Source organism: Acipenser ruthenus, chromosome 1 (assembly GCF_902713425.1).
Source record: "Acipenser ruthenus chromosome 1, fAciRut3.2 maternal haplotype, whole genome shotgun sequence".
Taxonomy (NCBI): domain Eukaryota; kingdom Metazoa; phylum Chordata; class Actinopteri; order Acipenseriformes; family Acipenseridae; genus Acipenser; species Acipenser ruthenus.
Genome location: NC_081189.1, coordinates 37437260 through 37451819, shown reverse-complemented (window position 1 = coordinate 37451819; position 14560 = coordinate 37437260). Strand labels below are relative to the sequence as shown.

The 14560-nt window shown below is 35.4% G+C and overlaps 1 pseudogene; it reads right to left on the bottom strand.

Annotated features, from left to right (window-relative positions):
* Positions 1 to 1282: 1282 nt before the first annotated feature.
* Positions 1283 to 12591, bottom strand: LOC131702919 (signal peptidase complex catalytic subunit SEC11C-like; annotated as a pseudogene).
* Between the last annotated feature and the right edge of the window lie 1969 nt (positions 12592 to 14560).

The following is a 14560-nucleotide window of genomic DNA, read 5'->3' as shown; positions in this document are numbered from 1 at the left end:
ATTCCAAATAGCAGCAATATAAAATATATATGAAGTTGAAAGGTGTTTATACAGGCTATATCCCAAATAGTCTTGGCGATATATTGTGTTAAAACAGCAAATTTATTGAAACATGTAGGCTTAACGTAAGCACACCACATTTGACAACTAAACTTCTGTAAGCAAGGTCGGGACGAGGAATAAACTTTTTTGGGTGCTTTTTTAAAGGGATAATATTTACCTCTCATTTGAATAACTATTTTCTTGAAAGTCCCTTGTCCTCGATTTCTCATTGGGCTGAGTGAGCTGAAGGTGGACAGTGTACTACCTCAGGAGATACCTAAAATGTTACATAAATATATTGCAACATATTTTCCTGTAACATAAATTGCCCTTACAAATATTAAGGACAGAACCATATACGTATAACATATTTTCAGCATACAGTGTGATTTAAAAGCATATTTGCATTGGGATCTTAGTATGGCTACCGTTAAGAGAAGGTATTCAAAGAAACAATTCTACAGGGAAATGCAATACTTTATAATGTATGACATAGATTTAATAAAATGTTCAATGTAGCTGTATCTGGCCAAAAAAAATTATCAAAATTATAGGTGGTAACTCCAGCCCCTTTTCTTTGCTTTCTGAAAGCTTTTCTGTCTATACGTACTGTCTGTCAGAACTACTTCCTGTCAAACTTTATCAATAACCTTCTATTGTTGTTCTTATTTAAAGGATTTTAGTGACTGGAGGCATGCTGTCCCCAGGGAACTCATATTATTAAAGGGCTCATAGAGATATTTTGGACAACATTAATAATATAAGAGCAGTAGTGATCTGAAACCACCAATGTTATTTCTCACAATCACACACTCCATCAATCTTAAACCCAGCTAGTGATTCAACAGGGGTAGGCAGGGGTCATTGTTAAATTGGAAAAGACACTGGAAGCATTATAGGTGGATTTTGCAGATATAAATTACTTCCATAAGTATTATACAATATTAAAGAACTAATCCTATACTATAGGCAAAGTTCTTAGGATAGCAATACCTAAAAATCCAGATATGAAGTCCAATATATTCATGTTTGTTTACTGCAGAAAGTATTTAAAACTTTGGTGTATTATTTCATTAGTGACTAAGCAATAATGTAATTTTGCATCCTGGCTATACAAAGTTATCAGTCTTTGAGTCCAGTGAGTGTAGAATAGCCTCTGGCGCTACCGCAGGTTTGGGAGGCAAAACCATTTCTCCTCATCATGCTACAGCAGACCCTACTGGTCAGGTGCTTGGTGAGTTTAAGAGGACACCTGCAGGGCTGCCCTTTGTTCTCCAAAGGCCAGTATTCCAAACTGTAAAGAGGCAATTAGCTTTGAGGTAGTATCTTCAGTTCTCCTGAGCTGTGGTGAGGAGTTGCTGAGGGTATGTAAGTGGACACTCTAAATTGGGCCAGAATATCAGGGGTAAAATAATTGAGTACTCAAAATTAATAGTAAAAAAAGGTCACAAAGATTAACCTCTTGCATGAGGAACTTGGATGGGGAAAAATCAACGAATGGGAACCTTTTTGTCTGCCATAAGCTGACACTGGTAAACTCTGCTTTGTTGATTAAGCAGATGAAAATGTAAGTTTAATACTTACACTTACATGTATCGGACTTCATTCAGGCAGTTCTTAATTACTTTTCATAGGAATTCATGCCTTAAGGTTAGTTTTTGAACAAATTAAATTGACACTGCATTTGAATTAAATGAACATTTCTATAGGAACAAAGTACATTAACAACATAAACATGTATAAAACACTTACCAGACAAATATGTAATGCACTGTAGTCTTTAACAAAATAGCATATTTGCAAAGCATTATTCTTTTATTTTAATTTCATTATTGTAAACAAACAACTAAGTGATTTAATTCAATGTCAATTCAATTGAAGTAAACAACAGCAGATCTGGAGCACTTTGTATAACAAGGTTATGGAAATCATTCATCTAACAGTGTTGTATAAAAACTGGTAAAATGTCAGGAGGGCCTTTCACTCGCTAGTTGTTTGTTTCCCGTTGTGTAATATTAATGTGGACATTTATCCTTAAAACATCTATGTATATTTTTAATTTACATAATTTAAAAAAATACCAAACAATGTCAGAAGAGAAAATAAAAACTGTGCCATGAAAAACGAGTCATGAGAACAGTAAAGTTTATCATAATTATGTGACTGAAATTGTTTAGATAATGAGTACACACATATTTGTTATTTAGTCCCCCCCAAGACATTGAAGAAAACAGCAAGAAGTACTTTTACTATTATTCTTGCTAGAAGCTTTTGGTGTTTTGTTCCTAGGCCCTGTTCACAAAACTTGAAGGAATGTTATCTTCATCTTAGGTTAAACAGTGCTTTGAATCAGCTAATTACCCCTCTCTAAAACAGCTGAAAAGGGATTTTTAAACTGCAAACTTGATTTAATTGATCAAACAGTCCTTCGCAAAACATTCCTTGAAACATTCTTTAAAGTCTTGTGAATAGGTCCCAAAATATTACAAATTCCAAGAATAACACACAGCTTTTCAAAGACAATTGACCTCCAGAAATAAACATGTTTGGTTCCAGCGCGTTCTTTTTATGATTATTATAATTTGGGAGAAAATTGCTTCCATGCAACTCAATTGGAAAAAGAAAGAATACTAGCAACTGTTCTATAGTTTGTTAAATTTGAGGAATTGCCAATATTATTAGTAATACTAACAATCACTATATAATCACACACTAGAGAAAGCAAGTAAATGAGGGAGAAAGGGTAATTACTAGCAATTTAGTACACAGCGGCCAGAAGCCATATTGCATGTTAACCTTTGTCATGATAAGGTTGAATGCTGAATGTTGAATGTTGAACTGTCAATGTATCTCTCTAAAGAGCCTCCTGGGAATTAAGCCGTTTTTCAAAAGCACAACATAACAGAAGAAGCCTACTTGTCTGTAAGAGGTTTAGGGAACACTTACCCCCAATGTCAAAATAACCTGGGGTATCATGGCTGAACAGTATTATACCATGACTACACCATGTGGTTATAAGGGCTCTGTTTATAACGTGGCTGAAGATCAGATGTGAAGGTTGTATTATGGTGGGTGGTGGGTGTCTTAGCTCAGAAACAAAGTGGGAATTGATTACATTGAATTGGCCAAATATTATACATTTTAGTACAGTAGTTTTATATACAAATTATAAAACAGAAAATAAAAAAATGTTGAATTGTTGTTTTTTTTTTTTGTCTGCAGACCTTCATATAATCTAAAAGTAACAGTTTCTCATTATAGAACACAAAATATATTCAAAGAAATACATTTTAAATGATTTATTGTGGATTTACAAGTACACGTATGAAATATTTTCGGCCTCTTTTGGTGATAAAATGAAAGCGAAGAACAAGAACAAACATTCAAATCCCTTGAACAACAATCGCCCACAGAATGGATGCAAGCTGTGGCGCACTTTGCTATAAGAACATAAGAACATAAGAAAGTTTACAAACGAGAGGAGGCCATTCAGCCCATCTTGCTCGTTTGGTTGTTAGTAGCTTATTGATCCCAGAATCTCATCAAGCAGCTTCTTGAAGGATCCCATGGTGTCAGCTTCAACAACATTACTGGGGAGTTGGTTCCAGACCCTCACAATTCTCTGTGTAAAAAAGTGCCTCCTATTTTCTGTTCTGAATGCCCCTTTATCTAAACTTCATTTATGACCCCTGGTCCTTTTTTCTTTTTTCAAGTCAAAGAAGTCCCCCAGGTTGACATTGTCTATACCTTTTAGGATTTTGAATGTTTGAATCAGATTGCCGCATAGTCTTCTTTGTTCAAGACTGAATAGATTCAATTCTTTTAGCCTGTCTGCATATGACATGCCTTTTAAACCTGGGATAATTCTGGTTGCTCTTCTTTGCACTCTTTCTAGAGCAGCAATATCCTTTTTGTAACAAGGTGACCAGAACTGAACACAATATTCTAGGTGAGGTCTTACTAATGCATTGTAGAGTTTTAACATTACTTCCCTTGATTTAAATTCAACACTTCTCACAATATATCCGAGCATCTTGTTAGCCTTTTTTATAGCTTCCCCACATTGTCTAGATGAAGACATTTCTGAGTCAACATAAACTCCTAGGTCTTTTTCATAGTTCCCTTCTTCAATTTCACTATCTCCCATATGATATTTATAATGCAGATTTTTATTGCCCGCATGCAATACTTTACACTTTTCTCTATTAAATTTCATTTGCCATGTGTCTGCCCAATTCTGAATGCTGTCTAGATCATTGCCACTCCTCCTATTTTTGTGTTGTCTGCAAATTTAACAAGTTTGCTTACTATACCAGAATCTAAATCATTAATGTAGATTAGGAATAGCAGAGAACCTAATACTGATCCCTGTGGTACTCCACTGGTTACCTCACTCCATTTTGAGGTTTCTCCTCTAATCAGTACTTTCTGTTTTCTACCTGTTAACCACTCCCTAATCCATGTGCATGCATTTCCTTGAATCCCTACTGCGTTCAGTTTGAGAATTAATCTTTTATGCGGGATGACCTTTTATGAAATATTCAGGAATAAAGATCAATTTTATTTTTAAAAAGGTGTCTGCAGTCAATAACACACCTCATCTTTTAAAAATCTATATTCAGCAAAGCTGAAATCCACAGTTGCCCTTTGAGTTATAGTAAAATCATGTACAGTGCACTTGCATTCTTTTAAACATTTATAAGAGTTAACATGTCAGAATACATTGTGACAACCTGAGGGCACTGAAGTGCTCTTCAAGCAACTAACCCCACACAATCAGGCAGTGCTTTATTACCCCCGCAGGGGATGAAATCTCTGGCAATTCACATTGGTTTGCATGTTGTTAGGGGTATCATATTTTGGGTTTTTTATGCAGGTGTCTCTGTCTGCACATCCGTCTGTATGTATCTCACACTTACATTTTTTCATGTACCTTGAGAATCGCTTATCTAATTTTAATCAAATTGGGTGTGCATATTCTTTAGCTTAAGGTGTTGAGAGAAACACAATCTGCAGTCATAGATCTTTCAAACTGTCTTGGGAATTAATCACTTTTCAAGAAACTTTGCATTGCCATTTCATAATATATGCTACTTTGTACACGTTGTTTATATACCTCATGGTTATCAACATTTTCATCATACTGATGCATGTTAAACTCCTTTAAACTCCAGAATCCCAGACCAATGACCCAATGAACAGACATACAGTGTACTGTACAGTATGCCTTCTACTCCAACCTCATTTCCAACTGTATGTTTCCGACCTAGAGTTAGAAATGACTACAGACAAAACTGTCTTTAGTGCCGGATTGTGAACATCAGAACACAAGAACTTGCTAGATATTTCCCTCTTGGGATATCCCCCTAGCCACCTGCTGGGCACAAGGCACATTACATCTATATTTTGTTTACTTTGGATTGAGAAGAATGCAAGAAAGGGGCTGCTGTGTCCCTTGTGTGAACCTGGTATACTTTTATACTACTTTAGTGGGGGTGACCTTGGAAATCGTTCTAGGTGTGAAAGCAGCAGGTTAAAATGTATACCTTGGTTGTGCTTTCCCCTATATTGACTGTTATGATGTGTAATTGATAATAGAAAAATAACACAGTATATTTTTATAAACATTTTTTTTTATTTAGATTAGTAACAAACAATGCAATATAGAATTCTTCTTTCACTATTCCCTGGTCAGTATTGTGATGACAGCCATGATTCCCAATAAAGAAAGCTGTTGAAGAAAGTACTTTTTAAAAAAATAAGTTTTGATAACTAATGATGCAGACAGCAGTGACTCAATTAGAAGTCTTCTTCTGACATTGAGCTCATTGTTGCTTATAGAAACTAGATGACTAGCAGAAGTAAAGAGGTTCACATATTACATGATGGGATTTTAAGAGTCAGACAAGTAATGAGAATCACATTTTTATGTCTCATAAAGAGAAATATCAATCAAATAAAATGATTTACTTTTTTTGGCTATTGTTTAATCAGATGTATGTTACAGAATGTAACTAAACTTAGCAAGCAAAGCAGCAATCATGGTGGGGTCATTTATGTAGTCAACAATCCGGTCAAACAATGCTTCATCTACTGTATATACACTATATCATCCATAACTATTTAACACTCAGTGGTAGTTGGGTATGCAGTGATATTTTAAAAAAATTGAATTCTCAAAGCAATAGCATATATTAAAAATAAATATAGCCATTCATAAAAATATAATTTTTTTTTCCATTTTAACCTTGTTTTATATTAGAAATGACCCTGACCCTGGGTGGGAGTGAGGCACAAGAAAGTAAAGTGTCATGTAATGGCAGTGTAAGACTCCTAAAACATCATTCTGTTGCCAGTTCACCCCCAGAGATTGCTGCTAAAGACTGCAGTGTGCACTGGCTCAACAGGATACCTCATGATCAAGTTATCCTTGCCACAGGGAGTGCAAGTCATTTGAGTCACCCAGAAAGACAACTACTATGTCGCTGACACTGAAATCCACAAATCACAATCCTCATCATGAGGTTATGCTGGGGATACAAATTCATGGCACTAAAGGGTTTATTTGTACCTTGTTCTATAGGACTTTTTATATTTGCATCGAAGATTTAGCTCATTACAGTATTTTGTAATAAAGAGTGACAATGTGATTGTAATGTTTTTTATGGTAATCAAAATAATGTTATTGTTTGCCAGAGTGACTCATGTTTATGTTAAAACTAAAAGAAACATTAGATGTTATATGTGTTTTGTTTCAAACACCAAAACTGCCTTCATGTTCTTTGTATATTTAGTCTGTTGTGTTTTAATGTGTCTCTTGTACCTCTAAGATCCATTGAGGTTTCTGTACCCTTACCTTAATCAGGAGGTAGCTCTCCACCACAATGGTCACCATCCCTACATAAGGCAAAACCCTGTTAAGAAAATGAAATCTGGGGCTCCCGAGTGGCGCATCCAGTAAAGGCGCTCCACGCGGAGCGCAGGATGTGCCCTATAGCCTGGAGATCGCAGGTTCGAATCCAGGCTATGTCACAGCCAATCGTGATTGGGAGTTCCTAGGGGGTGGCGCACAATTGGCTGAGCGCTGCCCGGGTAGGGAGGGCTTAGGTCGGCAGGGGAATCCACGGCTCACCGCGCATCAGCGACCCCTGTGGCCGTTCTGCAGTGGAGCTGCCAGTTCTGTGTTGTCCTCCGGCACTATAGGTCTGGTAGCATTGCTGTGGATCCGCAGTGCGAAAAATGACGGCTTGGCAGGAGCACGTTTCGGAGGACGCGTGCTCCAGCCGCCGTTTCCCGAGTCGGCGGGGGGGTTGCGAGCGGTGGGCCGAGGATACAAATAATGATTGGGCACGCTAAATTGGGGAGAAAACCGGGGTAAAAAATTGGCGATGACTAAATTTAAAAAAGGAAAAAAAAAAAAAAAAAGAAAATGAAATCTAGTTTACTCTCAGGCAAACACATACTGTATAACTGTCATCTGTCATATGTTAAAATGTGTCTGGTCACACTTTATTGTCTGAAATTGCAAACAACACACTGTGGTGTTTTCATTCCATCCACTGATGCTATTAACATAAAAACAGCAGTGTAATACCCCTGGGACAGAGAATTGGCATTTAATGATTTAAAGCTAAAGTCAGGATCATCACAAAACAGCCACTACATTTCTAAATGAGATCATACTTTTTTTCTTATTCTAAATAACAGTACTAGTTTGTGTTTATTTTATTTTTTCTAATCACACCAGTGATTTCATTTGGAAAAAACATATTCTGAACCCTACAGAACAAGGCTGTCCAACAGATCTATTGCTCATTGACCTCCATTATTTGGCTCTTTTGAAGTATCCCATTTTACAGGTTCAAAAGACTGCCAGAGTAATGTGCAGTCTTCAAAGTGCCATATAAGTGCAGTCAAACTGCTGTTATGTTTTAAACATGCAGCTGAAGCCATGTGTGAGTGGGGTTGATGCGATTTAGTCAGCTTTTTAGTAAACTACATTTCTTGTGCTATTTTTTGGTAAGGTTGGACAGCTGTCATATATAATATGGTACATGTAAGAAACACCTAAAAATTGATAACAAAATACAACACATGCTACAGTAATGCTGCTAAAATACATAAGACCTTATGAGGAGGTGGGATGACTGAGGTTCAGGACTTGACTGAAAACCTAGATGTCCAGTGTCTTTTTTTAAAGTTGAGACAGAAAGTGCAGAAACCGAGGTTTAGAGAAATAGCAATCAAATAAAACAGAATGAAAATAAGACATTTCCTACCCTTTCACCTTTCCCAGTACATCTTTCCTGGTAACCTAGAGATGGGCCTCATTGTACAATCCACGGTCATCCACACTGTTATTGTCTCCTTTTGTGAGGAACTTGACTTCTCCATTTTTACTAGAACAAAAAGCGAAGAAGCTTTAGCCTTATTTGCCAATGATTTGCCATTAAATATGCATTTCTCAATGCATTATATTTAACAATTTGAAATAACATTAAACACTTCCCAAAAAGTGTTGCAAACAGATTTTTTTTTGAATGGATTTAAAAACTACTGTATGTATGCCACTGATTGCTTAATTGATTCTTGGAGGGTGCAGTACGAGTTGTGATATTCACTATGCCCTGATCATGATGCCATACGTACTGTAAATCAGTCTTCTGGGGTATTGGTATGTTTGTTCCATAATTGTATCAAAATGCTACTGTTTTTTGGTTAAAACACAAATGTATACAGAAATACTATACTGCAATTACCATGTATTTGTGTAAACAACCAGCAAAGTTGAATCTGTTGCATATCAAAAAATTCACCATGACATAGTTCTGCACTTAGCGGGAATAATACAAAACTACAACAAAACTACTTGCATTAGGATTTTGAAAGATTAATTAATGTACTCTTCAGGCATGTCTCCAGCTCTGATTGGTTCGTCTGGATAGTTTGTGATTAACAGCAGGTCTCCTCTGTAAAATGTTGGCGCCATACTTCCACTACAAAAAAAAAAAACAGGAACTCTTGGAATTCATTTTGTAATACAAATTCATGTTGTGGGTATTAAAGTAAATAAGCCAGAATTACATTAAAGATGGCTTTGTAAGGTTGTTGGTTGAATATAAATCTAATATATATGATCACTTAGCCTAAAAGTTAGGTACATTAAAATTCATAGGTAAACACATTCATGGGGGCCTGATGTGGTGCTTTAATCCTATTGTTTCTCCTGAAATGGATACAGACTCCAAAGGTATAGAGGGTGGAAGATTCCTTGCATGAATGATGATTATTTTAGGCAAATGGCATCTGTGATATTTATCATTATATAAAAGCAGCCTGACCCTCTTCCACTGTCAGTTTCAGACTTACAGAAGGGTAAGACAGTTGATCTAGCAGCTAGCAGGCACTCACTTGGCAGGTGCTTTTCTGTTACAGACTCCACAAATTACTGATGTTTTTAAGCATCAATTTGAAGAGCTGACTTTGCTACAGATTTCCATCAACCAACTTCCCAGAACGAATTAGAGGCAGCAATCACAGTGCAATTAAAAAAAAAAAAAGACAGCAGACTTTTCATATCAGGTCAGCGCTGGCCTGGCTGCCCATGGTGCTGCCATACCATACTGACAGTATTGAGGTAGCTGTGTCTGTTTGCACTGCTGGTAAATACCCTCTCCACTGAGAAGTACAGGATGGATGCATAAGAGTAAAAGAATATCATTATTTTGAATCCAGCACAAAAGACAACTTTACATTTCGCATATTTTTACATTTTACCATCCAGGTACATTGTAAGTCAGTTAAATATGTGTGTAACTCTGAAGTAGACAAAACTGTGGCATACCTTAGAACACTAACAACCGGAAACGAAGATCCCGTGACAACAATAAGGGCCTTCCAAATCATCAAGGCAGTGAAAACGACAGACATGCTGTTTATAAATTGGAAGTACATCTGTGGAAAAAGACATGGTGATAACTTTTAACTTTTAACCTTAAGACACACAAATACCCATTTCAGTATTCTGGTGTTGTTGATTTAACTGCATACAAAACTGTTGTTGCCAACTGACGCAACAAGTTTTATGCCAGTGACCAGCAAAGAGTAGGACTTGGGACCATTTATTTAGTAGTTTCTCACCATGGTTACCAGGTGTGTTTACTAGAATTATAGATTTATATAATGATATATTTGAAGTACTAAAGAGACTTAAATGCAACGAGAATTTTAAATAATTTAATTGACAAAGTTTATTTGAGAATTTCTAAGTTTACAACTGTTTAATATTTTGTAGTTAGTATTATAAGAGTAGATGTTTCCTGTAAAATATTTACAGTATAAGAAAAGCACTGCAGACAGCTTGTTACATTAATACATTCATACAGGTACTGGCAGCATGGGCATGCCTCTTTAGCATGAGAGTCACTTCAAGGAGAGAAGCAGCTGGTTTGACTGCAGCTGTTTTTTTATTATTTTATTTTTGTATAGTACACTATATTTTTCCCCCATGAGGATTAATCTTATGGCCTCAACTGTCAAAAATATAGGTTTACACAATAGGCTACAGTGCTTTCCAAGCAGGTATATCAATGTATATAATATATGCAAAAGGAAACGTTTAAGGAATTGTTTGAAATGTTGTAATGGGTCATATTCTGGAATCAGACAGGCTGCAGAAGTGTACATTATATTTAGTGTTAATTTTTTTTAAAATCGTAATGTAACCACTAGAGGGCAGTGGTGGAAATGGTTATTTCTCTCCTGGCTGCAATGTTGAATGTGGAAAAATGCATGCAATTAGAAATATTTATACTGTATTACTGCACACAGACATTTGCTGTAAAGTATTGTAATGTACAGACTTTTATTCAAAATTGTGTTTGTTGAGATTTTTTGTAGTAAAGTACTTTTTAATAATTATGTCATAAACCAAAAATCCAATACTTTTGACTTAACGTTTCAGGAAAGTCTGCTTTAAAAGCTGTATGTGTTTCAGAATCATCTAAAGAGATTTTTTTATATGTTAACCCTTTAACATACTGATATGTTTAATATATTATTATTATTATTATTATTATTATTATTATTATTATTATTATTATTATTATTATTATTATTATTATTATTATTATACAGCAGTAGCCAGCTCTCGGGTTCACGCCTGTGTGTGGATTGCCTCGCCCTGTGTGATGCGCCTGCCTGCATTAACCTATATTGCTACATTGGTGTCAGAAGTGGGATACAGGTACCGCGGCACGCACTTGTCGGACTGTAGCCTGGTGAGCAAGTCTGTTGGGGACTTGAGGCTGGCAGGGGAGAGTGTAGCGTGCACGGGGGAAGGCAGCTGCAGGGCTGATAGTTCACATAATCACACACAGGGACATGAGCCTGATATACACTCCTTGCAAAGGAGCTGGCTCTTTTTTACAGAGGCAGCAGCAGGGCTGGTAAGTGACGTAATCACACACAGGGACATGAGCCCCATATACGCTCCTTGCAATGGAGCCGTCTCTATTGTACAGCGGTATCGGTGCTCGCCCTCCGCCTGTGTGTGGATTGCCTCGCCCAGTGTGATGCGCTTGCTTGCATTAACCTATATCGCTACAGTATATGAATTAGTTAATATGAATTAAAATAGCAATACTACTATGACTACTGCTACTAAATATAAGGAATAATGTACACCAAAGCTCAAGTGATTAATCAATGTCACCAGACACCCTCCATATAATTATGTACAGTTTTAATGTATATTATTTGTTATAATACGTGGTGACATAACAGACATAAATTGTAGAACTATCAGTATTGAATTTTAAAAATTGAAAAAGAAGAGTTGAAAATAACATTGGGAAAAAATAGTACATTTTTTAACAATTAATTTTAAATTCTATTATTTTGTTGTTGATGTTTTCCTCGTCACTCAAGAGCCTCTGCTTTCTGAGCGCGCGTGTCAATCAGTCTGCCTAAGATCCCATGGAGGGTGTGTCGCTGAAGTAATTTCTTACTAAATGACATGTACATCACTTATTGCTTTATTGTACGTTATTCTGCGTATTCACTGATTTCTTGCTGTCTATTCTGAGGATAAAACTTTAAATCTGTAGGCCAGGCTTGTTTTGCAGTTGATGGTGTTTTGTTGTGTTCTACTAGTAGCAAAGTTTGTTTTTAAAATCGAGGTTAGCCATTTTAATCGATTTTATTGACTATGTATCATAAAACTGTATAGGCTGGAAAATTATCATTCACCATTTACAATAAAAATAATTTAAAAAATAGGTTAGCAGTTTTAGTAATTTTTATTGACTGTGTATCATAAAACTTTATAGGCTAGGAAAATTATTGTTCACAATTTATAATAATAATAGTAGTAATAATAATAATAATAATAATAATAATAATAATAATAATAATAATAATAATAATAATAATAATAATAATCAACTACGGTACTATAATAAAGTGCAGAATCTTTATGATTGTGGTGTGGGAATGATCTACCTGACGCTTGTTCATTTGCTGTACATTAGACAGCAAATCCATCTTCATGTTCTGGCAGTCAAGACCCCAGAGAAGAATCGCATCAACAAAAGGTTCCAAAGCAGCTTACCAACAGAAAATGGATAGGTTTCTAACAGGTACCAGTGCTATAGTCGTGTCAGTTTGCATGTCTGCAAGTCTACGTTGCCTTTACTTTACCTCTGGCTACTGCATTTTAGTCTTCCTACTGGAGAGGGGGTTAAAAACAAACAACTCAAATGTATTGCTGTAAGTAAAAAATATATATACTAGAGTTTAAAGAACAATTATATGTAACATTTGCATTCTCTTTCATGGCACTTTTATCATAAACTCCACACTATGGTTTATCGGTACATGGACATTTTTAAAGTTTGTGTGTACAACAATAACAGGACATCAATACACAAAAGAAACATACATAGAGCTTACCGTGTGCAGTGTTAGATTTAGCAAACTACAATAGTTCTAAAACAGTTCAAAAAACATTTTCATGTGGAAAAATAATGTTCAATATGACTCCTCGTCGGTGATAATATATACTATTAACTTTGGTCATCAAAATGTACAACAATGTTTTTTCTTTTTTGGTAATACCTTTTAATATAACCAGCTGATTACCAATACAATATACTAACTTTCAAGACTTTCTTCTTATGTTCATCATTTAATAATAATACATTTTAAAAAATTACCAATGTTATAGTTCTTTCTTTCTTTCTTGCATTAAACAGTGGTATGCAGGATGTGAACTGTTAAAAAAGCTTAATAAATTATGTTTCTTTGTTTAAATATAGATTTACTGACATTAATCTCTAGTGACCCTCCTGACCACTGCTTGACTGATATGAAATACATTTTTCTTCTAATTAATTTTTGAATATGTGATTCAAACGCAAACACAAACCAAACCATATTTTTACTAATTTTATCATGTTGTTTTGTCAAGGCATTCTTTAACTACAGGCCTTAGAGTTAATTTGCATTGGCTAATTTGCATGTGTAATTTCCATGTTACAGGATAAACACCTTCCTGCTTTTCTTGTTTTCCTCCAAATGAGTAACAGCAATTACAGTCACCAGATGTTCTTTTATTATTATTATTATTATTATTATTATTATTATTATTATTATTATTATTATTATTATACTCCATTCAGAAAAGAATGGTACTGAAACACACTACTGATGTACATGCTTAATGAATTGGGCCTAATAAGCCTTGCTGGACTGACTGACTACAAACACAAAATTATAAAAAAAAGGCCAGACATTTTAGCTAATACTTTTATACACTGTAATTAAGCCTGTTCATTATTATTAATCATTGAAATTTGACTTGCATGTGTTATAAACAAGGCATAACATATGTTATTATTTCTCATTAGCTAAACAGTTAAACAGACATCATTAAAAGCAGATACTACTCTCCCCTGGACTCAGGTGAAGCCCATTTATCCTGCAACTACAGCAGTTCACTGTCTGGGGCCACTACATTCAACATATACAGTAAATGATGACTTAAATCCAAGTATGTCAGTTTTACTTAGTGTTGTGGAAGGATAAATGTTATCTGCAAAACTGCCTGAGAATATTTTTTAAACGAATCAGGTAGGTAAAGTAAATCCATACCCACCTGAACACCTATTTTTGCAGTGGGTTAAGTATGCACTTCTGGGTATGCACTGCTGTATTGTGATCATACCCCAGAAATCTCAACATTCTAAAACGTATATTACAAATGTCAACCAGGTCACCTCATAGCTACATGAAATGATGGAAACATCAGTTCATTCACAGCTAGAATGATACTCCTCAAAATAGCATGTCATTCAAATAAGATGGAGAGTATACAGTGTAGTCAGATTTTTAATTAAGCATATCAGTTTAAAGCAACAGTTACTTTCCATGCTTGCTACTTTAAAAAGTGAGAAACTGTTCAGAGAGATGTGAGTAAAGATAGAGGCAAGTAAACTTGAAGTTCTTTGTAAAAGAATGA